General features: G+C 39.1%; 1 long non-coding RNA gene across 3 annotated transcripts in view; it reads right to left on the bottom strand.

Annotated features, from left to right (window-relative positions):
- LOC134156812 (uncharacterized) overlaps nucleotides 1–24,426 on the bottom strand; it is a 69,568-nt gene that overhangs the window by 8,982 nt on the left and 36,160 nt on the right. The window contains exons 3-5 of one of the 3 annotated variants that reach the window (XR_009962073.1): nucleotides 19,532–19,641; nucleotides 19,130–19,238; nucleotides 14,969–16,789 (exon numbers count right to left, since the gene is read on the bottom strand). This is a non-coding gene — a long non-coding RNA (uncharacterized LOC134156812). Of the gene's footprint in view, nucleotides 1–14,968; nucleotides 16,790–19,129; nucleotides 19,239–19,531; nucleotides 20,052–24,426 lie in introns of those variants that run through there. The other 2 variants (XR_009962072.1, XR_009962071.1) reach the window with 2 other exon arrangements.

The following is a 24,426-nucleotide window of genomic DNA, read 5'->3' as shown; positions in this document are numbered from 1 at the left end:
TTTTTAAATCATAAAAACCTGCAAAACGGCCATTATGTGTTGAAAAGGTAGCGCTAGTCCTCATAATAGGAAGGTACCTTTTAATTTTTGTGAAATGAAATAAAAATAATTATGTGTGATAATGATACTAAAAATTGGGACATGAAATAACAGATATATATACTGAGATCCCAGGGGTGGAGTCCTTGTGAAATATGTGCTGGTTTTGCAATTCAAATGCATCATAAGCACCTTTTCTTCTTCTTTCCACTTAGGAGTGAGAAAATGTATGGAAATAAATGTATGGAAATCAAAGTTTTGGTAAATGTAACACAGAAACAGTATTTTAGCTTGTTAGGAACTCAGTGTTACATTGCATTCCTAAAACTATGTGTTGGCTTTTTTGCAAAATTCCTGTTTAAAATTCAGATACTTTTCTATACAAAATACTGTCTACAGCTTTCTGCACCACTGTCAATAAGCTACCTTCCCCAGACATACACCTGAGGTTTAAAGACAGGGACTTATTACGGGTCTTTCTTGTGCAGGTTCTACACAAGCCTTGCAGCTTGGCAAACAGATCATTCAATTAAGGTTCTCTTGTTTTCTGTACAACATTAACACTTAAAATATACTCTACCAGTATCCTATGGTTGACAGATAGTTAAATGCCATATAAATAAGAAGGAGCTTCATATTGTGTATATGCAGAGAACACCCTTATGCAGATGACTGATCACTTACAACAACAAAAATAGCTGTAACATCATGCCTCCTGTCAAACTTTCTGGCCACTTCCAGGTACATATATACATGTATCTGTGCAAGAAGCCCTTGAGAGTTATTTCCAGGTTTCAACATATTTTTGCGTATACTTAGCTGTGGAAACATAAAATCAGTGGCAGTGAAGTAGAAATATTTTTATATACACATATGTTTATCTTCATATGGGTAAGCACATACCTTACAAGTGTAAACATTTAAAAAACCTTCATTCGCCAAATAATCTATCAATATGAATTTAACAAAGAAGTTTATGTGTGTTTCCTCCAAATTCATTGTGATATACATCCAAGCACACATGCTCACACGGTTTTAAGTGTATCTTCATATTGAAGCACACCTAGTGCAAGGCCAAAACCTGAGTCTGTGCTGAGGATGTAATTCCACAAGCTAATTTTCAGACATTTACATTGTTTAACGCTAACCTTCCCCTATAGACAGTGTAGTTTACAGCTTGCAGACTGGAAGCTTAATTCTTCAAATTGTGAATAAAAAATTACCATTGGCTCCACCAGAAATGGGATATGCAAAAGGTTTGGGGTTGGGACCCTGATTATTGTCACTTTGCTCTGAATGTGGAAGGATGAAGCAGGACTGGACAACCAGCTCGTGAGTCCTGTGCCCTGTGCTCACAGTGAGCAGCTTTGGCCCTGCAAGAAGCACTGCTGAAATCAGTAGAGCTGCTCATGAGAGTATCATGCAAGGAGAGAGCTCATAGCCCTATGAGGCTATGAAAACTAATGTTTTCAGGGTCTATGTCTGGGCTTTGACAACAGCCATTGGCAGAGCTGTTGCAAATGCAACTTTTGGCAATCACAATGTGCAGATTATGTCTATATGGTCATACAATCAAGTAGGTTGGAAAAGACATTTAAGATCAGCAAGTCCAACCGCCACCCCAAAACTGCCAAGTCCACCACTAAACAGCAAGATGTCTTAAAAGCACCACAGAAAACACCACCTTGCCCCCATCTCTCTTAAAACGAAACAATCACAAAGCCCTATGCAGTGGTCCCTCAGCAGTGGGATCTCGCTGGGGGCAAACGAATGCAAGTGTTTAACAAGGCCTAATCTTCCCTTTTGTGTTTGTTTCTTCATTAGGCTCTCACCATGCTTTTGCCCCCTGCACTGAAGGTTTGATGAGAAGATGGTATGACAGGCTTGGCTTCTCCCCGTGCAGCTGGCACCGCCGGTGCCAAAAGCCGGAGCCTGCTGCAGTGGGTTCAGGAGAGGCTCCTCTGGAGCACTGCCTGACTGTCAGTTTCCCACCCCCTTCCCTGCACGCAGCCGCCTCCCCACAGCCCCTTAATGAGAAGTGAATGACAATGCCAGCATTGTTTCTGTTCGGGATCTGGTGGAACGAACAATCACTGTTTACTCAAGCATCTGCGCTGACAGAACCCTGTAGATAATTACTTCTAGAGCCTCTGATTAACTCTGCTTTCTATTTTCAGCATAAGAGCTCTTGAGCCAGGGGCAGAACAACCTTTCTTTCTCTCCTAGTCTTCCAGCAGTTTGCTTGAATATTGCCTGGGCTGCATGCTGGGTGCAGAAGTGAGGATGCACTTGAATCTTCACAGGCCAGATGAGGAACAGTGATGGAAATCCAGCCCTTCTTTCCCCTCTGCAGCACCCCCCCCCCCAAAAAGGTGATTTAAAAAAAGCGCCCATCCAATTTCTCATTCCTGTCTTTCTGTACAGCTGTCAGTAACAAAAGAAGACCCTTCTAATTAGCACAGGCATCTCTCCCCAATTTACCCTCCTCTCTAAGTGCATAAAACTGCTAGCAAACTGTAACCATCACCAAAGCGGTGCAAAGGACTTTGTTTTGGTTTTGTAGACCAAGCAAAATGGAACCTTTGCTGAGTCTATTTCTAGGCTGATGGTAATAATTTTAGTCTGTCAAGCAATTCAGCCTTTCCTCACCGATCTCCCTTTGTAGCTTGCTCATGCAGCCTGCTGCTAGTGCTATGCAAAACACCATCAGGAATATGCATAATTATGGAGATTCATGGTAATTTTTATGGGTTATCTGATGTGACTTTTATAGGACAGTAGCATGCATCAATTTAAATGAGAGTGACAAATGTCCTTTTATTTCTATAGTATTTTTAATATTTCCTTGGTCTCTCCTGGGAGCAATGTGAACTAGTACAAATTTGCACAAAATATTTAAAAAAACAAATGCTTTATTAGCATACTATTTTTTAAAACTTCATCTTTTCAATGTGTGTGTGATATGTGTGGATGCATGCAAGACTGTGTTGCCTCAATGTTAATTATTTACATGAAATGAACAAAAGTCTTTCTGTAGATATTTTATATGTTATTATTCCATTACCTACAGATAACACTGGAGAGTAAAATGTCTCATGTATTGGGCTGCTTTCTGAAAATGACTTTGCTCTGTCTAATTACTCCAATAATCTGATTACCCACCCAATAGACTAATTTAGTAAGCTTTTCTTCTCATTTTTATTTCAAGCACAGCCCTTTAAAACAATGGCATTAAATGATTTGCTCTTAACTGTAGTGAACTGCGGTTGTGTTCTAGATGTTTTACCTCCTAGAGGTTTAGATACGCTGGCTGTTAGAGAAATTAATTGGAGTCTAGTCTAATAACGTACTCTTTGCAATGATTACTAACTCTGAACATTTTTGTTCCTGATATTTTGAGTGGCCAGCACATTAGTTAGTCCTTCAGATTCATGACATGATTTGATTTAAGATCACTGAAATTATTAGATGAAGGTGTAAGGGACTAAGAGACCTCAGAATATCAGTGAGCATTCACCACGCATCAGTATTCAGCAGTAAGATTGAGAAGTCTAGCTTTTTATGAAAAAAATAGTAAAATTGCCTGCTACACTGCAAATTACAGTATTACTTGATATTGATATGGAGTTAACCGATTTAGAAAAAAAAAAATTATATTATTTACACTGCCACATGTCTCAAAATACTCATAAATCAAAACATGCAGAACGATTACTGTAGGAATTCTCAGTCCTAACAGAAATTACTCTGTGGTTATATAGACCTAAACAGAAAAAAAATGTTGCAGGCTACATTAAAGAAAAAACACAGTGTTATTTTTTTAATTGTCTATATTCTTAGCAGAACTTACTTTTCATAGAAATTAAAAATGCATTCTGCTATTTCTTTTAAATACAGAAATACACCACTGCATTTGAATTTAAGAAAATGGATGAGGTTCTTGGTTTATTCATCATCTTTTTTCAGCTACTTAATGTGGTATTTTTAATGGACATAAGCTCAATCCTGGCCTCCATGTGTAACAGTGTAGTGGAAGAGGAGCTCACTGAAAGCCTTGTCTTTCGTTATTGTGTGAAACCTGAAATTTAATTGGAAAAATTAGTGAGACAGTAATGAAATAATGTGGGAAGCCTTTGTTTTTCATAATGTAGGAGTGCTGAATCTGACATTTTACATTTATTTGTGTATGTAAAGTCATATTCTCTGCTTTGAGTCCATACTTTGCATTTGTCAGCCATAGGAGTGACCAAGGTTTACCCCACCTGCCCTGTGTTCACATAGGGTCCTATGTGAGACTTCCACAAAATCAGAGAGATGTTCCCTCAAAGGTGCTCAGTGCCTTAGGGACATGGGGACAAAATAAACATTACAATGGCTTTTGGTTAACCTAAATCATCCCAAGTTCACCAAATAAAATGTAACAGGAAAATACTAATGCTGCATCCCTATATGCTCTCAGAGCGTATTTTTAATGTTAGCATACGTTCACTGTTGCAGGATAAGCCTTGTGAATGAGCTTGCAGTTGTCTTCTCTTTTCACTATTCAGAGCAAGTTAAGTTTCAGTGAAGACAAGAGATTTGGGAGCCATGTTTAAGTTTTAGTGACTGCTAAGGCCCTGATCCTGAAAGCCGCTAAGTACCTCACAGAAGACGCCTACATCCTGTGTCAGAGTTGCTGGGGGAGGTGCCTGGAGAACAGTACCTTGAGAAAACTGCAATGTGTTCCTTTCAATTGTTGACAAGTCAAGGCATTGTATGAGCTCTCATTAAAAGTGAAGGCCTGGTTTATTAAAAAATTTATTAGAATATTGGGTTATGGGTTTTTATCACTGCCAGCTATTAAGACTGGAGTGCCAAGCATCACCAAAATGTTTTATGAAGCCATTAGGTGACAAAAATGGGCTATGTTATAAATTCATTACATACATGCTCACATGTAACTGTGGTTTGCATTTTTCATACTGCTTTAAAAACGCTAATTGATGCATACAGTAGGCAGAAAATTGCATCTCCCTACATGAAGGCAGAAAAGTGTAAAAATCTTCCTTACAAAACTTTTCAAGGATTGTTTTAATTTGCCTTTAGAACCGCAATCTATAATTTTATTTATGGGAAGTAGACTTCTGAACTTAAAAGGACTCATTTTCCAAACATCGCATGGTGGATGGAGTAGATATTTTTTTTCAATTGCTAAGGAGCAAAATATAGTAATTTGGTGGCAAGCGTCTATCTGATAATCACATAAAATAAATTCATAAAAAATACAGGGAAGATATTATTTACAGCTGCAGCTAAGCCAGCCTTTATTTATGTTGGGAGATATTTCTTTTCCCTCTACCTATGAGTAGAAAACAAACTTTCCTTCAAGAGGCCTGTGAATCAAATAATAAATATCAGGTCTAAATCCCTCATGGAAATGAGTCGGGTTTAACCGTGGATATTCTTCAGGATGCAAATGAGGACAAGAGGTTCCACCCATCCTGTCATATGGGTAGCCAATTTACAGGCGCGGGCACACACTGTATGTGTTGTGGGCTCTCCTGCACCTCCCCCTCACCCCAAGACTTGGTCTCAGCTGCCTGCCTTTCATAGAAAACCACAGACCAAGGAAACATATCAGTAATAGCACCCTGTAAATTAACTTGACATTTGATGCAGAGGAGGGAAAGAAAAAAAAGTGTGCGGGGGGGGGGGGGGGGGGATTCTAAAAGCCTTCAAAAGACATTGAAAACAAAAGCCACTCAGGACCCCCAGTACATATAGCATGGGTTCAAGAGATCTGGAAGGTGGTTATTCTCCAGCAACACACTCAGTCTTCCTTGTCTTTAAAAAGACAACTCCATCACTCTTTGTTAAAGCCACAGCATCCATCAAATCAACAAAAAAAAACTCTATACTTCCACAGAAACCACCACCACGCATATAATAATGTCAAGGAAGTGTATCACTAGCTACTGGCTTGGCTTCATCTTATGGCCCTAAAACTGTAGTTTTTGAAAATATGTTGTTCTTAAATGATAAATTGGAACTATTAATATTAATTTGCTACTAATAAGGTGTGCTACATAAGTGAGATATAAATAATTTAATGCTACTATTTTATGATTGGCAAGCAGCCTGTTAAACATATGAGGCATGCAAATGCTGCTGTATCTTGAAAATATCGTAAGTAAACATTTTCTTTTTCCCTGTACTTGAAGAAACAAATCTTTTTTCCTCTTTTTCTTGCTTCTTTATTTTTTTCTGTCAAAAAGTTCTTGAATCAAAGATGAACTATTGATGGAATGAATATTAACTGCTTCTCTGACTCTGCTTGCAATATCCATAGCAATAAGATACAGAGAGACTGAGCCTATTTAAGACATTAGACACGCAGGAATGTTATTATGCTTTATTGTGTCTGCCTGTCCCCACCTTCCCTCCTCTCCTCCCTATCTCTCTCTCCTTCCTCCCTCTCTCCTGCCTCTCACACACACACATATGTACATATATACATACAAACACACACGCTCCCCCCTCTGCAGAGCTGGCAATACTGCATCTCACAAATGTCTGGCCTTATGGTTTACAAGCAAAGGCATGTACTGGTAAAATGCCTAATATTAGCATCCCTGCTCCTTGATATCCATGGATTTATTCACAAGTCCCTGTGTTCTAATTTATTTTTTTTCCTGTTACTATGCCTTATATCACTGGCATTCTTGTGGGAATTTCAAATAATAATCGAGATATAACTGGCAAATATTCTGTGATACAGTCTGCACTTCTATAATTTCGCTGTTTGGGTGTTTTTTAAAGAGACAATTTTTAGAGTTTTATGGACTTACAGATATATGAACAGTTCTTTGATTGTTTTTTTTAGTACTTTAATTACTTAAGGTTCTGTTTGTGTAAAATGGCTGCAATAAAACAAAATTATGTAAACATATATGCTTGTGTATATGTAAATGCCTTTCTCATGAAAAAGTTTGTAAATTGTTGTCAGTTGTGTTGATTAAGCCCCACATTCTGACACTAATACCATTAAGATTTTTCACAGAAGACTTAAAATGCTAGAGTTATTCGTTTTAGTTTTTCTTTTGATAGCAAGTAGAAAGGATTTAACTAGTTCAAAGAAAGTCACTTATACTTAGCTAATTTTCACTTCTTTAAGAATACTTTCATTAACACATATTACAGTTGCCAAATGGACATTTCCATTGTGTAAACAGAAGGGTGTAGTGCATTTTACCAGTGATTTCTTTTCTGCGTATTTACAGACAAAGGTTTGATTCTGCAAGTTCTTGCACGAGTAACTACACTTATGTGAGTAAATCTCTTAATATCAATGGATTACCCATACAAGTAGTTTCTTGTAAGTAAAGAGTCTTGTAAGTAAGACTCAGGCTCTAAATTTTAAAAATAATTTAAATATGAGTTCTACTTAATATTTTGCTGTGTTTTTTCCCATTCTTTCTTTTCTTTGGGATTCACTTCTGAACAAACACTTGACAATTGGCACTTTTCCAAAAGCTGATACAAATTATTTTTACCAGGCTACCACAATAAAAATAGCATAGTATGTACTTATCATGTGTAGCATCTACATTTTTTCCCCTTTTTTATTTGAAGGAACAAGGTATTCCTCATAAATTCACCTGAAGTAAAATACTATGGCTCTTAATGTGGGCATTCCCATTATTAAATAAGAATAATATCTTTAAAAAAAGGTAGTTAATTTGCAGTCAGATGCAAAACAATTCACACTAACATTATTCTGTCTGGGGTTTGAGGTTTTGTTTTCTTCTGTAAACTGCAGTGTTTTTGCAAGACATCGTCTCAGTAGTAAAGCAATTTAGAGTGGAGGATATTTTTAGACTACATTCATTTAAAGGAGGCAGAAGGACAGGGCGTGCAGTGAGATATGCATGTATTTGTAATTCATATTGTTGCTGTGCTCCTATTGTACTGTGAGCTTCCATCATGGCTTAGATGAGGAGCTGGCATCCAGACAGTGCATCAGGCAAGGAAAAAAAACCCTCACTGAAAACACAGAGTGGGGTTTCTTGCTCCCCACCATTATCCCTGATGGTTATTATCATGCTGCTTCTATTTTTAAACATGAAAGCAAATAGCTGTAGCCCACAAAGGTGTAACTGGAGAGTCTGTTAATTAACATTACTAATCCTTTTGGTCCAAAACAGAGGTCTTTTCATTGTGGTCTTTCAAGAGCCTCAGTCTATACATTCAGAGAGATGACAGAAAAATGAACTGGAATGTGCAAGCATTAAACATTTAAATTCTCTACTCCTTGGTCATTATACTGATGGCCATATTTTACATCTTCTCCTCCCCCACCATACTTTTGCTGATTTCACCTCATTTGCATGGCCTTATACATATAGCCTTTGTTCTTCTCCTATAGAGTGCAGCACAGTGACAAAGCAAAATCTGCACAGAGAGATAATCTTTTCTCTTTAAAATTGGTCCAGCCATCCCATATCAGCTTTGATTTATCAGTATAATTCAACATTAAATCAGATGCATGTTCTCACTTATAAAATACCAGCAGATCTACTGTTTAAGAAAATGAATAGTCAATATCTAAACTGCCTGCAAAAATTTTTCCTTTAATAATACATCCAGGTTTTCTTTTGATAACAGTTTAAGCAAACACACTAGTGGTAGGTAACAATTAAGAAGTACCTGTTTATTTATGACAAGTGAGATATCTGCTATGTGTCTGAGTATGTACGGATCTTTATGAGGTGATATTATAAAATACTGAATTTGATAGATCAGGCTCAACATGGGCAGACAGCCTTCAATTCCAAGGGTTGCTGCTTGCCTTTGCATCTTGAAACCAAGAGGCTGGATCCAGTAAGTGTGTTATTACTTTCTGGATATTCTTATACTCTACCAAGTGTATTTTGATATTATGGAAGTTTAACAGTGATTCATCCAGCTTTATCCACTGATTTCAATGGATCTGCCAACCAGAGGGAAAGTTTCAGAATCAATTTCTTGGTTTCAATCCAGAAGTAGGTGGCAGAAGGTTTAATGTTGTCCCCTTGAAAGGGAAAGGTAAACTCCTGCTGGTTTCCTGTGACAGGAACACAACTGGCCATCTTCAGAGAAGAATGAATTCAAAAAGGAATCTTTGCTTTTCTCTGCCGTAAGTGGAATTTTAGCATGTAAAAGCAAGTAATAAGGAATAATATGACTGCTTGAGCTTTATCTTGCATGATATCAGGTACCTTCCCTTCCTGTGAGACTCCTACATGGGAGTTCAACCACGTCCTTAATTTCTAGGAACCTGTGGAAATGATGGAATTAATCAAATACAACAATCAGTTGCTAAGGGAAGTCTCATGGGAAAGGGTACTAGGTGGTAAAGGGGCTCAAGATAGTTGGTCAACATTCAAGGACCACTTCGTCCAAGCTCAGTATTAGAGTATCCCAATGGGTAGGAAGTCAAGTAGGGGAGCCAGGAGACCAGCATGGTTAAATAAGGAACTGCTGGGCAAACTCATGCAGAAAAAGAGAATCTATGGATTATGGAAGGAGGAGCTGGCCACTTGGAAGGAATATAGGACAGCTGTTAGAAGATGTAGGGAGGCAATTAGGACAGCTAAAGCCTCCTTGGAAGTTAATCTTGCAAGTCGGGTTAAGGACAATAGAAAGGACTTCTTCAAATACATAGCAGATAAAACTAACACAAGAGGCAATATAGGCCCACTGCTGAATGAGGTGGGTGCCTGGAGACAGAGGATATAAAGAAGGCAGAGGTGCTGAATGCCTTCTTTGCCTCTGTCTTTACTCCTACAGACTCTCCCTGGGGGACCCAGATTCCTATAGCCCCGGAAGGAGTCAGGATAAAGGAGGAGTTTGCTTTGGTAGATGAGGATTGGGTTAGGGATCAATTAAGTAATCTGGACATCTATAAATCGATGGGTCCGGACGGAATACACCTGCTGGTGCTGAGGGAGCTGGCGGAGGTCATTGCTGAGCCACTCTCCATCATCTTTGGTAAGTCGTGGGAAACAGGTGAGGTGCCTGAGGACTGGAGGATGGCAAATGTCACGCCGGTCTATAAGAAGGGAAAGAAGGAGGACCCAGGTAATTATAGACCGGTCAGACTTGCCTCCATCCCTGGAAAGGTGATAGAACAACTTATTCTTGACACCATCTCTAGACATATCAAGGATGAGGGGGTCATTAAGAGCAGCCAACATGGTTTTACCAAGGGGAAGTCATGTTTGACCAACTTATAGCCTTCTATGAGCAAGTAACTAGGTGGATGGATGATGGTAGAGCAGTAGATATGTTTTTTCTTGATTTCAGTAAGGCATTTGATACTGTGTCCCACAGCATCCTCACGGATAAACTGAGGAAGTGTGGGCTTGATGATCAGGTAGTGAGGTGGCTCAAGAACTGGTTGAAAGGAAGAAGGCAGAGAGTTGCGGTTAATGGGGCAGAATCTAGCTGGAGGTCTGTGACTAGTGGAGTCCCTCAGGGGTCGGTGCTGGGACCAGTGCTGTTTAATATTTTCATCAACGACCTGGATGAGGGAACTGAGTGTACCCACAGCAAGTTTGCTGATGATACTAAGCTGGGAGGAGTGGCTGACACACCAGAGGGCTCTGTTGCCGTTCAGCGAGACCTGGAGAGGCTGGAGAGTTGGGCAGAAAGAAACTTGTTGAAATTCAACAAGGGCAAGTGTAGAGTCTTGCATCTGGGAAAGAGCAACCCCATGTACCAGTACAGATTGGGGGTTGACCTGCTGGACAGTAGTGAAGGGGAATGGGACCTGGGGGTCCTGGTGGATAGGAGGATGACCATAAGCCAGCAATGTGCCCTTGTGGCCAAGAAGGCCAATGGCATCCTAAGGTGCATTAGAAAGGGTGTGGTTAGTAGGTCAAGAGAGGTTCTCCTCCCCCTCTACTCTGCCTTGGTGAGGCCACATCTGGAATATTGTGTCCAGTTCTGGGCCCCACAGTTCAAGAAGGACAGGGAATTGCTTGAAAGAGTCCAGCGCAGAGCCACAAAGATGATTAAGGGAGTGGAACATCTCCCTTATGAGGAGAGGCTGAGGGAGCTGGGTCTCTAGCTTGGAGAAGAGGAGACTGAGGGGTGACCTCATCAGTATTTACAAATATGTAAAGGGTGAGTGTCAGGATGATGGAGCCAGGTTCTTTTCAGTGGTGTCCAGTGGTAGGACAAGGGGCAATGGGTGTAAACTGGAGCATAGGAGGTTCCATGTGAACATCAGGAAAAATTTCTTTACTGTGAGAGTGACAGAGCACTGGCATGGGTTGCCCAGGGGGGTTGTGGAGTCTCCTACACTGGAGATATTCAAGGCCCGCCTGGACTGTGTGATGTACTCTAGGTTACCCTGCTCTTGCAGAGGGGTTGGACTAGATGATCTTTTGAGGTCCCTTCCAACCCTTGGGATTCTGTGATTCTGTGATCATTAAACTTTTTTCTAACCAAGAATGATTTTACTAGTACTAAATTTTTACAACATTACCTCCCTGCCAGAAACCAGAAGACAAAAAAGTATCTCCTCTCTCAAAAGAGAGTGTTCTCATGCTAGTCTTACAGAACACAATGATGACCACATCACCTTATTTCAGAGCATCTCCCAGAAGAAGGATTGATTACACCACATCAATACAACATAACATAAATAAAATAGCTCCATAGCTCAAGGGACGAAACATTCTTAGCATTACCTGTAAGAATTTGTCTGCGCCTTCTTGGGAGCTGTCAAAATTACTTGATTCAGACAGCTGTATCCAGCATATGTTTTTAAATATAATAATGAGCTGTGTGGTGCTATTTTAATTGTTACTCTCGCTTTGTTCCAAGTATTCCTTGTGCTGATTAATCAGGTCATCTTTCATACATGGAAAGCAGCACTTGTTTCCATTCTCACAGCATTTATTTTTAATGGGACATAGTCTATAAAAACTGGGAGATGCAATATAGCGATGTGCACATGGGGGCTCAGAGCTGTCAAAGCACCACATCAACTACCAAATCCTCAGTGAGCTCTGCACACACGCCTTTACCAGTGCCCTATGTGCTATCTCTCCCAAGCTAAAACCTTGCTCTCCATGTAGTAGTTTTGAAGAGATTACAAATAACATTTTAAAAAATCTAAGCCTAAAGGCTTTGTGCTGGTGTGCATGTTATTTTTCTACCATTCTGCCTCACTGTACACAGTTGGCAGAGCAGCTGTACACAGAAAACACAACACTGAACAGGCAGCCAGCAGCCCAGCCGCCTGTGCAGAAGACGAGCTCCTTTCTGTTAACTCCCTGATGTGAGCCCTCTCCAAGAACCAAGAGGTAACCCTCAGCATGGCGTTCTTTGTTCTAGTGTCTCCTTGGGAAGTCTAGGGATGTCATCCTACCATAAAATGATGTTTTTACAGTGTTTTACTCTGAGGTGCCTAAGAATCCCTTATAGACCTCACCCTAGATGCTTTTCCTATGTAGAAGAACTAAGGCCTAACTCAAGTATTATGGGTAGAGCTTGCAGGATTCGGCTTCCAAATGAATGAATAATGAGCAAAAAAGGGTGTTGTTTGACAAGAAGCTCCACATGACCTGTAGCATGCGCTCATATCTTTGCTCCAGGGAGACCTTAGAGCAGCTGTCAGTGCCTGAAGGGGCTGAAAAGAAACCTGGAAAGGGGCTTTGGACAAGGGCCTGTAGGGACAGGACATGGAAGAATGGCTTTAACCTGACAGAGGGGAGATTGGGATGAGCTCTTAGGCAGAAGTTTTTCCCTGTGAGGGTGCTGATGCCCTGGCACAGGTTGCCCAGAGAAGCTGTGGCTGCCCCATCCCTGGCAGTGCTCAAGGCCAGGTTGGATGGGGCTTGGAGCAACCTGCTCTAGTGGAAGGTGTCCCTGGCCATGGCAGGGGGTTGCAACTGGTTCAGCTTTAAGGTCCTTTCAACCCAAAAAAGTCTGGGATTCTATGATTCAATAAGAACCCAGCCTACGATAATTTAAATATTGTGTTACTTCTCATCTTCATCCAGTAAGGGATACATGAACCTTAATCCCAACTGACTTCCTATGGAAAGCCTTTGCTAAAAACAAATAAAAACCAAAAACCAAAAACAAAAAAAAAAACCCAAAAACCACAAAACAAAACATGGTAAAGACATGAGGTACCTTGGCATTGATCTCAGGGACTGAGGTCCCAGACCATCACATGAGCTTTCCACCAGTGAAAATCCTGCTCCTAGACACTGAAAGAGTTGTGCCCAGGATTTCAAAGGTCAACCCATACTCCATAGTGAAATGTTTAACTAATGCAGCCTTCACAGCAGTGAAACACAAAATGAACTGTCCAGGATGGCACATCTACAAGTTCAGGAGGACCGAGCTCCTGAGAAGAACATCAACAAGGTGCTTGCTCTCCATAGACATTTATGAAGCTGACAGAAATCAGTCAGCTGATGGAGATTTTTCAAGAAAACATGGCTACAGGTTATCACAGTTCTCCAGGCTGACGGTTTTGAATATAAACCAGGGATGAGGAAAACAATCCTAAAATTAACCCAGTCATATACTTTGCCTTCCCATACCCATCCCCACCACAAATTTACGAGACACCAAAACCAACTGCATCTTCCATGCAAATATGAAGTTTCCTAGAACTCTCTCCACAGTCAGGTGTGGGAACATAGAAACAGAGGAAAATACATAATCTGTAGTGATACACCTGCTTGGGGCTTCACCTGTTTGGGAAATATTACATGTGTACAATACTTAACAAACTGGGTAATGTTATTACAGGGCAAGCAGAGAGTTACAGAGATAGTAGACAAAGGCTTGTGCCTGAGGTGGTGTCATCTTTCCTTGCAGGATTTGAAGGGGACTAGGGAGGTTAATAGAGTTTGTACACCCCAGAGCACAAGGGTGTAGACTAGAGCAGAGTTTAAACAAAAGATAGTAAATTTATACATACAATGTAAATACATATATTATTTTTATATTAGATATTTATCTCTCTAATGTAAATATCTTTTCATTGATATATCACTTATTTAGCTACTGGGCAAATAACTGCAATGATTATTTCTAAATCAATAGCCTTATTTGGCTATGTTTCTTGTCTCTGATTGGGCTAATGTTATTTTTGGAATGAGGCTTTTAATGCTGATGACTATGAAGGAAAAGTTTTGTATCTATCTCTCTTAAGTGTTAGGTAATATTTGTTTCAAATTTTTTGGTACAGTGACTCTTTCCTCCAGTAAACTTTCTTATACTATTCATACACTGAAGAGTGGAGCAAAATCCACTGAATCAGTCAAAAAATATGAACATTTTTTGACAATGATGTGGAGTATTCACCAGCTTCTAATGCAGAAGGGAGGCAGCAGCTGTAGGCACTGGAAGTCATCTCTGAAGCTTTTCAGCAGCTTGCGAAGAGGGACGTAAGCCTCTTTGCATTGGTTTTGGTTTATTCATCAGGTAAATTCTATACTTAGACATACTGACCTGCTCTGGGATTGTTTCTGTTAGTTTTGGGAGGCTCAGCCTTGCAGCCACTTTCATCCTAATTTATGTTGTTGGTGATAGTGGGTGGAAACAGTGTTTTAGTTTAGCTGTCAGTCTGATCTTTGTTTATATGCACACAAATGCTTATCCATGCTTATCATGCATACATTTTCATATACTGTTATAACCAATAAACACATTTTTCTCAATTTCTGAAATTCACAAATAAATTTGCACTGCACAGTGTATTAGAAAAAGCATCATGAAAAAGCATCATAAAAAAAAATTATATCATTTTCATACAAGTAGATGCTAACGTTTTTCTAAAGGCAGAAGTAGGTATTTTTATTTAAAAAATGCTGCTCTTTTTTCATAGCAGTGCACAAGTATTAGCCTGGTATTAGGCGAGAGTCAAACTGTGTTTCTTTCATTTTTCAGAAGTTCAAATTTATGGTGGCTGAGATAGTAACAAAAAACATGGTGCCACAATATTCGGAACAGTAAATGGATCTGGAATTAGTAAACATCCATCAATGACTTTCTTACTGCTTTAGCTTTACACCGTATCTTGAAAAGCTTATATAAGCAACGCACACACACACACAAACCAGTATTTGATAAAAAGATTTTAGTACAGAGATTGAGCTCATACTGAAACCAACATCTCTGCAAATAAGAACCAGTCTTGCAGTCTTCAGACAAAGCTCTTCAAGGGTTTTATTCTTGCTGTTGCATGCTTTAAAATGCACCATATTCTGTTGTCTCCTAATTTTATTTCCATACATACATATATACATTTATAACACTCCCACTGTGGCAAAGAGAGCTATACATAGCATCTAAGGGGGAAAAAAAATCCAAACCCAAAACCAAAATAACACAAACTTTAAAAAGTTGATTAAGGAAAGGAAAGAACACATAGGTGTGATTCGGGAAACAAAAGGTTTGTTCTCATTTCTTTCCCCCTGTTCTCAGGACAATTATGCTCTGTTTATAGCCCTTTTTTCTCAATATGATACTCCCTTCACAACTAACCAACAAATACCCACTTTGCAAATAACATTCCCATAGACTTACAACTCTTGTAGGGCTCCAGGGCTACAAAGCCCACCCCAGCTCCAGAAATAGAGCCCAGCAGCGCCCCCCTACCCTGTATTTCACTGATGTCTCTACCATATAACTTGACAGCGTCATCTCTCCCTCCAAGAGCTGCCCATGTACAGGGAAGTGCCTGACCTCAATTATTGGTTACTTTATTGGCTCAAATGAAAGAAATCTATGCTACGGCTTTGAAAATCTTAACTTCAAACTCTGCTGATTGAATAAGTGAGAAAAACAAACAGTATGTGACAGCATCAGAATGGCTTCCAAACTTTCAAAAGCTCAACTGTACAATTTTCTTCCAGTGAAAGTTTTGCTATATTGACTTTCAACAGAACACCCAAATTTACAGCTTTCTAAGGTTTTCTGGCAAGGAGAAGGGCTTGCCTTTTTATCTTTACCATATATAATCCAATTCATGTGGTTTTTTTTGTGTAAAACGATGACAAAAACACTGCCTGTTCAAGGAACATGGTAGACCCTGGAAGAACTGTAACATCATTTACCTCCGGTTATACTGATCAGTTAAATACAGCTGAGCAGTGTTTATAATGTGAAAGAGTAGTTAGACAAGTGGTTTGGGGTTGCTGCTGATAAGAATTTTACTGTTTGCTTTCATCCTGGTTGCTAAAATCTACTCCTTTCACCACAGAAGAACCCATTTCATCACAGGGCCATGTTGTTTTTAAAGAAGCGCAAAAGCAGTAGATTGTAGTGGTGGTGGTGTCAGGAGAATGGAAGATGCTGTTGACAGAGCTTTGCTCAAGACCCTTACTTTTCAAAAGAAGTAGTCTTATCTGGGACACATTCATCCCTCCATACATGTGCCTATTGCAACCTCACCAACAGACCCTGACCTATTTGGCAGAGCCAGGATTGATGTCAGAACAAATAAATTGCACAGATCAGGCTGGCCTGGATTCTGCCTAAATTCCACCTAAATCCTTCTGCCTGTTATTATTGGCTGCCTTTAAGTCTTTTCTCTGCAGATAAAGCCAGAACTAGCCCTCATCACCAAGAATGGGCAGCTCCTGAATAAGGACACTCAGTCCTCGCTCCTGCTCAACTTGCAAAGAAATATTCAAGATTCATTAGGCCAGAGAGGAAAAAAAAAATTAGAAGCAGCTGCTCCTGTAGGTATTTTACATCACTTTAACGAAGTAAAAGAATACTTGTTGATTTTATATAAAAAAACCTCTATTCTTGGTAAGATGAACAGATACCACTTTAATTCCAGCCACCTTACTGATTCAAGTCAGCCCAGCTGAACACAAAATTTGTTCTATCCAAACTCTTTTGCAGGAGTAAAGTAACCTCAGTGCTGTTGGTTAGCTTTGTGATTCTTGCTGTATCCTCAGAAGTTAAGATGGGGCCACATAAGCCTTTAGATGAAACTTCATCAAAGCCTTCCTGATGAACAGTTGCACAGTACTGCAAGGGAGTTTACACTTCTGTGTGTAACCTGTTCTTAAATTAAGGTGTTTACTACTTTCCAAGAGGCTAATTTTTTATAGGAGACTATTTTTTCCCTTGTTCTAGATAAGCTACCTTTTCCATTGCTTTATGTTGTCCCAGAAAAGACAAACACCTGAGTTACCTATCTCTAGGAAAAGATGAAGGTGAGTAACAACATCAAAATTAGTCTGAGGTCTCTTTAGTGTTTTCATAGAGTAGTGCTACAATTGAAAATGCTGAGGAGATTAAGCATTTTGTTGCACTTTAAATTAATAAAATATTGTCTAAATTAAGTGAGGCATTGACAGGGCATTTGTGTTACAGTAAAATGTACACTTCAAGAAAGCACCTCAAAAAACAAGCCTTTCATTTATTCCTAGAATTACCACCAGACTACCAGAAATTAGAGGAAGATGTGCACGTATATATGAATATAAATACATACATAACTATGTGCATAATTCCTTTTAATGAAAACTGTATATGTATTTTATACATATTTTATACATATTTTGGCTTGGCATCAAGTATGCAGTTGGGAGAGTTATTCAGAAATGAGGTAGCATTTGTTTTTAAAAGATGTTAAGACACCTATAAATATCCCAAGCGTGTTCTAGTACATAAGGCATTTATTAACTTTATATTAACTTGTATGTACATGAGTTTTGACAACTGAAAGAAACAACAGACAAACTTGCAAAAAATATCTTTGTTCAAGGTTTTTCTTAAAATGTGTTTGATTTTTGTCATCTCTATTTTTGGAGTCAGGATTTCTTTGTTATTAAAACCTCAATTTTCAACCCCCTGTTTACAGAACTGTTGCTGAAATCAGGTCAAACCTTTGAAGTAAATGGAAATTTTGAACATGAAGGATTTGTTTGTTGTTTGCAATGTGTTTAGGGATATTTTAGTGTGTTATTTAACAGTAATTTGAGTGCCCTGATACGGGTTTTCTAGGTTGCATAAATGGCAGAAACATTGGAAGGTTATTCCTCCTCTCAAGAAAAGGCAACAAAAGCATAATATACCTATAATATCATTAAAATCATACTGACTTTTGCTGATATTATTAGCAGAAGCCATGAGTATTTTACTTTGTACTACAGACATCTTAACAACCATTCATTACCTTTTACTATTGTCAACATAGACAACTTTTTAAATACTCTAAAGGTAGAAACAATTAGTGAATGATACTACATAATAATTAATATCCTTCCGAGACCGGACTGTTATCCAAAGTGAAGGGGGCATACATAATTTATATAACCTCAATGAAGCAGAATGAGACAGATGCACTCCAGATCTGGGCACAATTTCTGTAGCTTCTTAGCTAAAACCATTTAAAGAAAACTTTTCAAAGGATCATTCAACAATAAGAAAATTCATTTTCATGCATACCGCTTGGCAAACCATATTTGCTTTACCTATGTACTCATGAACTTCACAGCAGGGATGATTCAGGCTTACCCTTATAGAAAATGGTTGCAACTGAAACCTCTTCTGGTGTACGCCATGTTAAAGTTAAGCAGAATTGGAGTGGTTTTGCCAGCAGGAGGCTTAGGCCTAAGCAGTATTAAACCATATGAAGTTAACTATCCATATTCTCATTTTAAATTGCCTAACCATTCCATGATTCTATGATTTTCCTCTAGTGGAGTCTCTGAGGTTGTAAAGGCTCTATAAATTAACCAAAATTGACAACACTCTTGTGTTTGTTGTTAAGTAAATAACTTGTTAGTTAATCTTCAAGAAGGTGCTTCATTGTGGCAGAAGTCTGGGCTACCACTGTTAGTAAAAACTGCTAATTAAACCACCTAGAACAGATTTTGGCTCTACTGACTAAATATCCCTTGGGAAGGACTTTATGTTTACTATGCCTCATAGAGTGATGTTGTCCCCAGGTTTACCCATTCTCATGGCTTTTTTTTCCTTTGGCTCCAGGCATGTGAAACTTTTGCCACAGTTGACATTGTCAGTGCACAGTCAGCTGGACATATATCACTTTGGATTTCTTGCTTTTTAGCAGTATTACCTCAGATTGGTAAAGGAGACCTCATGCTGGTCCAATTCCAGGAATAATTCCAAACAGACATCTCAGTCATTCTCCTTGGGAAGACAGGTCACTAACCATATGTGCTGCTCTGAAACACAGAATTATTAAGTGCTTTAGAAAAAGACATTTGCTGTAAAGCATGTTCATTTTTCTACTTTAAGTACAACTTGAAATGACACCTCCTCTCTTCATTTCCATGTGCCATACACTCATGCAGATGGGAACTCATCTCTCAAGAGAAAATGGATAATTTATTTACAGGTAGCATGACACAGAAATAATTATGCAATAATGTTTTGGATATTTTGCTGATTAACATTCTTCTCCTAACAAATTCAAATATATTACTAAAAAGACAAGTGAAGTAGCACTATGAAGCACTGTAAACAAGATCAACACTGGAAAAATCTCTATTTTTAGCCCCAGTACAAGATAATATCTTGCACTTGAACTCAAGTAAACTCTTTTCTTCTGTGTATTCCTCTATGCCTCTGGAAATGGAATAAAAGACAATTTACTCTTTGCCATAGTGACTGATTGTGAGGCTTATTACCTCCAAGCAGGTATACCATTTTAAGGCATTACGTAATAGTTATTGCTATTAGTGGAGGTTCATGGAGGAAATCTTATTTAGTAATGTATTTGCTATGCATAAAATCAGCTTAGAGCACAAGCCATTTGTACGATAATTTTGCAGGAAAAAGCAGCATCTGTTTAGCTCAGATATTTTCTGGACAGGGCTTGGTACAGTTTTACCAGCTGAAGCTCCAGACTACCTGTATCTAACTAAAGAGACCAGAGTAAACTCTTCTTTGAGTGCATGGACAGTGCAACGTCAATATTCTGTGTTACACTGAAACTGTCCCATTGTGTTTTGAGTTCATATTTAAGCTTGGACTTTCATGATTGTTTCCATGGCTGTCTTGGGTTTAGCAGTAGCAGTCATTTTTCTCCTTCTTAGTAGCTGGTGCAGTGCTGTGTTATTGACTTTCACCCTGGGAACAACGCTGATAACACCGATGTTTTTAGCTGTTGCTAAGTAATGTTTGCTCTGACCAAGGACTTTCTGAGTCTCATGCTCTGCCAGGGAGTAAGGGAAGCCGGGAGGAAGCAGAGAAAGGAAACCTGACCCAGACTTGCCAAAGATGTATTCCATACCACAGCACATCATGCCCAGTATTTAAACTGGGGGTAGTTACCCAGAAGGGCTAGATCACTGCTCAGGTCAGGCTGGGTATCAGTTGACAGGTGGTGAGCAGTTGTATTCTCTTCCCTTGTTATTTCCCTTATCATTATTATTGGTGGTAGCAGTAGTGATTTGTGTTATACCTTAGTTACTGGACTGTTCTTATCTCAACCCGTACAAGTTGAGATAAGTTCCTCTGGGAGCGGGGGGAGGAAGTGGGGGAGTGAGTGAGCAGCTGCATGGTTCTGAGTTACCAGCTGCGCTTAAACCACGACAATGGCCCAGGTCATGATTTGCAGCCTGATTTTTGTCTGAAACAGTCTCACTGCTCCATCACCAGAGAGCATCACACATGCGATGGTGGTTGACTCACGCTTTTGGGCAGCCAGGGCAGGGCAGATCTAGCCACTGGCACAATATTTAGCTCCCCTTTCACTAGGATAAGCATCCAAAGACCCACACAAGTCTTATCTGCCTGTTGCACTAAACCTCAAAATTCTGTTGTCTTGCAGGCAGCCCACGCAGAACTGGGAAAAAGGAATGGAGACTGGTTCAGACATGTGGGCACTCAGCTTCCAGAAGCACATCCATATGATGGCACCAAAACTCCTTTTCAAATCTGACTGTGCCCATTCCATGCATGTAAAGCAGAATTGCATCAAGACATAAAAATAACATACAAGTAAATAATAGAAGGAAGAAGGCTGCTGAAATGCACCTGCAAACAAGCTTTGGTGTTTCAATGAAAAATACGCAGGTATAGAATCATACAATTCCAGACTTGTTTGGGTTGGAAAGTATTTTAAAGCTCAACCAGTTCCAACCACCTGCCACAAGCAGGGACATCTTCTACTAGACCAGGTTGATCCAAGCCCCATCCAACCTGGCCTTGAGCACTGCCAGGGATGGGGCAGCCACAGCTTCTCTGGGCAACCTGTGCCAGGGCCTCAGCACCCGCACAGGGAAGAACTTCTGCCTAAGAGCTCATCTCAATCTCCCCTGTTTAAGCTTGAACCCATTCCCCTTTGTTCTACCAGGGTATGATGCAGGCCTTTTACAGGAGCCATGAGGTTTGGTAGACAAAGTTTTGGTTTCTTTGTGGTTTAGAAAAATCACATACTTCAATTTCCTCATCTTCTGGAAAGCAAAAATAATATCTTCCTCTGGAAAAAAGATTTTAGAATTAAACTGGAAAGCTGACACAGGAGAGCTAAGAATGATTAATATCTATACTTCTAGTGTACTGAGTACAATTTGTGCGTGAGTAGCAATTTTATATAGGAAAGCACTTGATGTCCATTGCAGCATTTTTAACACAGGAAAGCACAGAATCACATATTTATGTGGTATAGATTGTTTTTCCCTGCTTTGTATATCCAATAGCGTCCTTTTTCCTGATGTATTTTTAATTTTCCAGTTTCTTAGGTCATTTCCATAACTGCTCCAGTTAGTCCGAATAGCTCCAACGACATATACTGAATATATACATGACATATATAATGACATATACATGCAGAATCAAAAATATTACTGTTAATGGTGGCCCAGTGTTGAGCATTAGAAAGACATACTACAGAGGTGTAAATACACAGGAAAATTTAGGCTTCAGAAATAGTCTGGTTAGCATCTGGATTAGTCTAAGTGATGTGAGTACAACCTTTCCAACATTCATTACACAAAATTACTAGGACATGTATCATTACATGTGAATATTGCCTTAACATAATAATTGTATAGTTTCCATGACTGGATAAAAAATACACTTGTGATACAAGCAGTGCTGAACTACTTTATAACTATTTATGAACTATTTACGCTTATGAACTATTTTATGCCCATGGCAGGGGAGTTGGAACTAGATGATCTTAAGGTCCTTTCCAACCCTAACTATTTTATGGTTCTATGATTCTATGACTGTGGTTAGCAAAAGTTGCTATTCTGAACTTGTAAAGAGGTTAAGATTGTCTAAAGAAAAGAGAGACGGAAAGGCATTTATCATTTATAACTTCAAGACTGTACCATTCATAAGCTCCAGACATTCAATGAAGCTAGGTAAAACATCTTTCAAATTTCAAAGATATGTAAGTGTAGTGTGAGAAAAGACATCCACTATCTATATCCTCCAGGTATCATCATTCCCTGAAGTTAAGTAAATTTGTTTTACATTTTAAGAGTATGTAGGTATATAAAGTACAAAAGCACATTTGTGTAAAAAACATTTCTCAGCAGTGCTTTGCTAAACATTTTTAAAGCATACCACTTGCTGGTTTTTGCTTGGTTTTTTTTTTTTTCACTTAAAAAATAAGTCACATCCAAAAACTGCATTGCACATGTAGAAGCTGCTAATCCTTCACCATACTAATTTGCCTCTATATTAGATTAAAGCTTTTTAGCCGTTGGCTCTGTCTTTCAGGTTGCGTAAGGCTGTGGTGCAAGAGGTGTTTGTTGCCTGTGTTTGCTGAGCTGCCATAAGAATAACATATTGTACATTCCTGATGTAGCTACTTAATAAGGTCACCTCCCCCATTTGAGTTCAATGGGATGACTTATGTACATGAAGTTAAGCATGGACATTCGGCCCTGAGCCAGCAAATACTAGCACAGGGGCAGGGAAGTGAATCCATGCAGAGCCCCTTTAGATTCACTGCAGGAACGCAGAAACATGCCGGTGTTGGAGAAAGTAGTTACAGGACAGGGACCTTTGAAAGCAATTAAAATATAAAACATTTTACCTCTGCTTGTGTAACAACCCATTAAAGAAAAAAAAAAAAAAGCTGTTTTCTCCATTATACATGGTTTTCCAGTACTGTCGTAGCAAATAATAACAAAATAATGGTTGCTTTCTTTATCATCTGTCACTCAAAATGGGAAAAAGCCAGCTATACTTTATATTGAAAGTTAAAGGCCTGTTCAACACGAGTGAGGACCTGATTCACATGATGTTATTCCTAGTTTTCAGTCTAATGACTTAAACTATATTGACCAAGTCAATACGGCTGATTTGGGTACATCCTCTCTACTAAAAGTAAAAAAAGGGAGAGAGAGATACTGGGACCATTCAGTAGACCAGCAGACAAACATGGTTACAGAATTTCAAAGCTGACCTTTTATATGTTTTAAATACATATATATACATATACATATATATAAAAAAAAGTGTAATGTGTATATGTATTCATGTTCATGTATGTATATATTCATATACATACAACATTAGCTGAGTATATGCTAAGTTCCAAAGTACTAGAATTTCTCTCTCATGTAAGGGAGACAAAAAGTCTTATTCCGTTTACTGGCAGCATTTAAGCATTTTTATGGAATGCATATGTGATTCTCCTGCCATGTACTGACAGAAGAAAATCAAGTTTCTCAGAATTTTTCTTTAGAGTATGAAAAAATAACTTTCTTAAAAAGATAAATTCTTATTACAACTTTAAACTTCTGAAAAAACAGTGCAGTCAAAAATCAATATTTTCCCACAGATTGTCAGGGTTTTTTTAAATAAATATGAAAACAACTTTCAAAATTTTATTAAGGTTACCTGAAAACACTGTCTTTTATTAACAATTTTGTCTGGAAGTGCCATGTAACAGATCCTAGCAAGACAGAAGCGATAAATAAGCTGGAACTGAAACTATTATGAATGCAAGCTTGGAATTTTTAAGACCAAAAAAACTGTATTTTCCATACTAAAGGAAACAACTTCTCCATTTCAATGCAAACATTAAAACAGCCCTGTCCAGGCTGCTTAGCAAGCGGCCTTCCAATACCAGCAGGGTCAGGAGAGAGTTACATGACTCATCTCTCCATCCCCAGGGCAAAGGCCCTTTCAGCATCCTCCTGTATGGCAACACCCTGCTGCTGCTGTGCTGCATACACTGAGCCTCCTTTGGAGCTCATTCTTGCTCTGACAACAGCCTCAGGCCCTTGCTGAGCTCCCCAGCTTTCGTGCACGTTTCCACCACCTTGCAGCAGCAGGGATACTGGTGAGCCCCGTTACCCAGGAGTTCAGTTTGTTAACATCATCTTCTACCATGCTGGCTCAAAACGGCCCCCTTTCAAATTCTCTGGCTTGGTGCATCCTTGATTT

The sequence above is a fragment of the Pezoporus occidentalis genome, unplaced genomic scaffold (genome assembly GCF_034315485.1).
Source record: "Pezoporus occidentalis ecotype Australia unplaced genomic scaffold, CSIRO_AGI_Poc_V1 ctg90, whole genome shotgun sequence".
Classification (NCBI taxonomy): domain Eukaryota; kingdom Metazoa; phylum Chordata; class Aves; order Psittaciformes; family Psittacidae; genus Pezoporus; species Pezoporus occidentalis.
The sequence above is the reverse complement of the archived record's forward strand: the minus strand, read 5'-3'. Positions and strand labels throughout refer to the sequence as shown.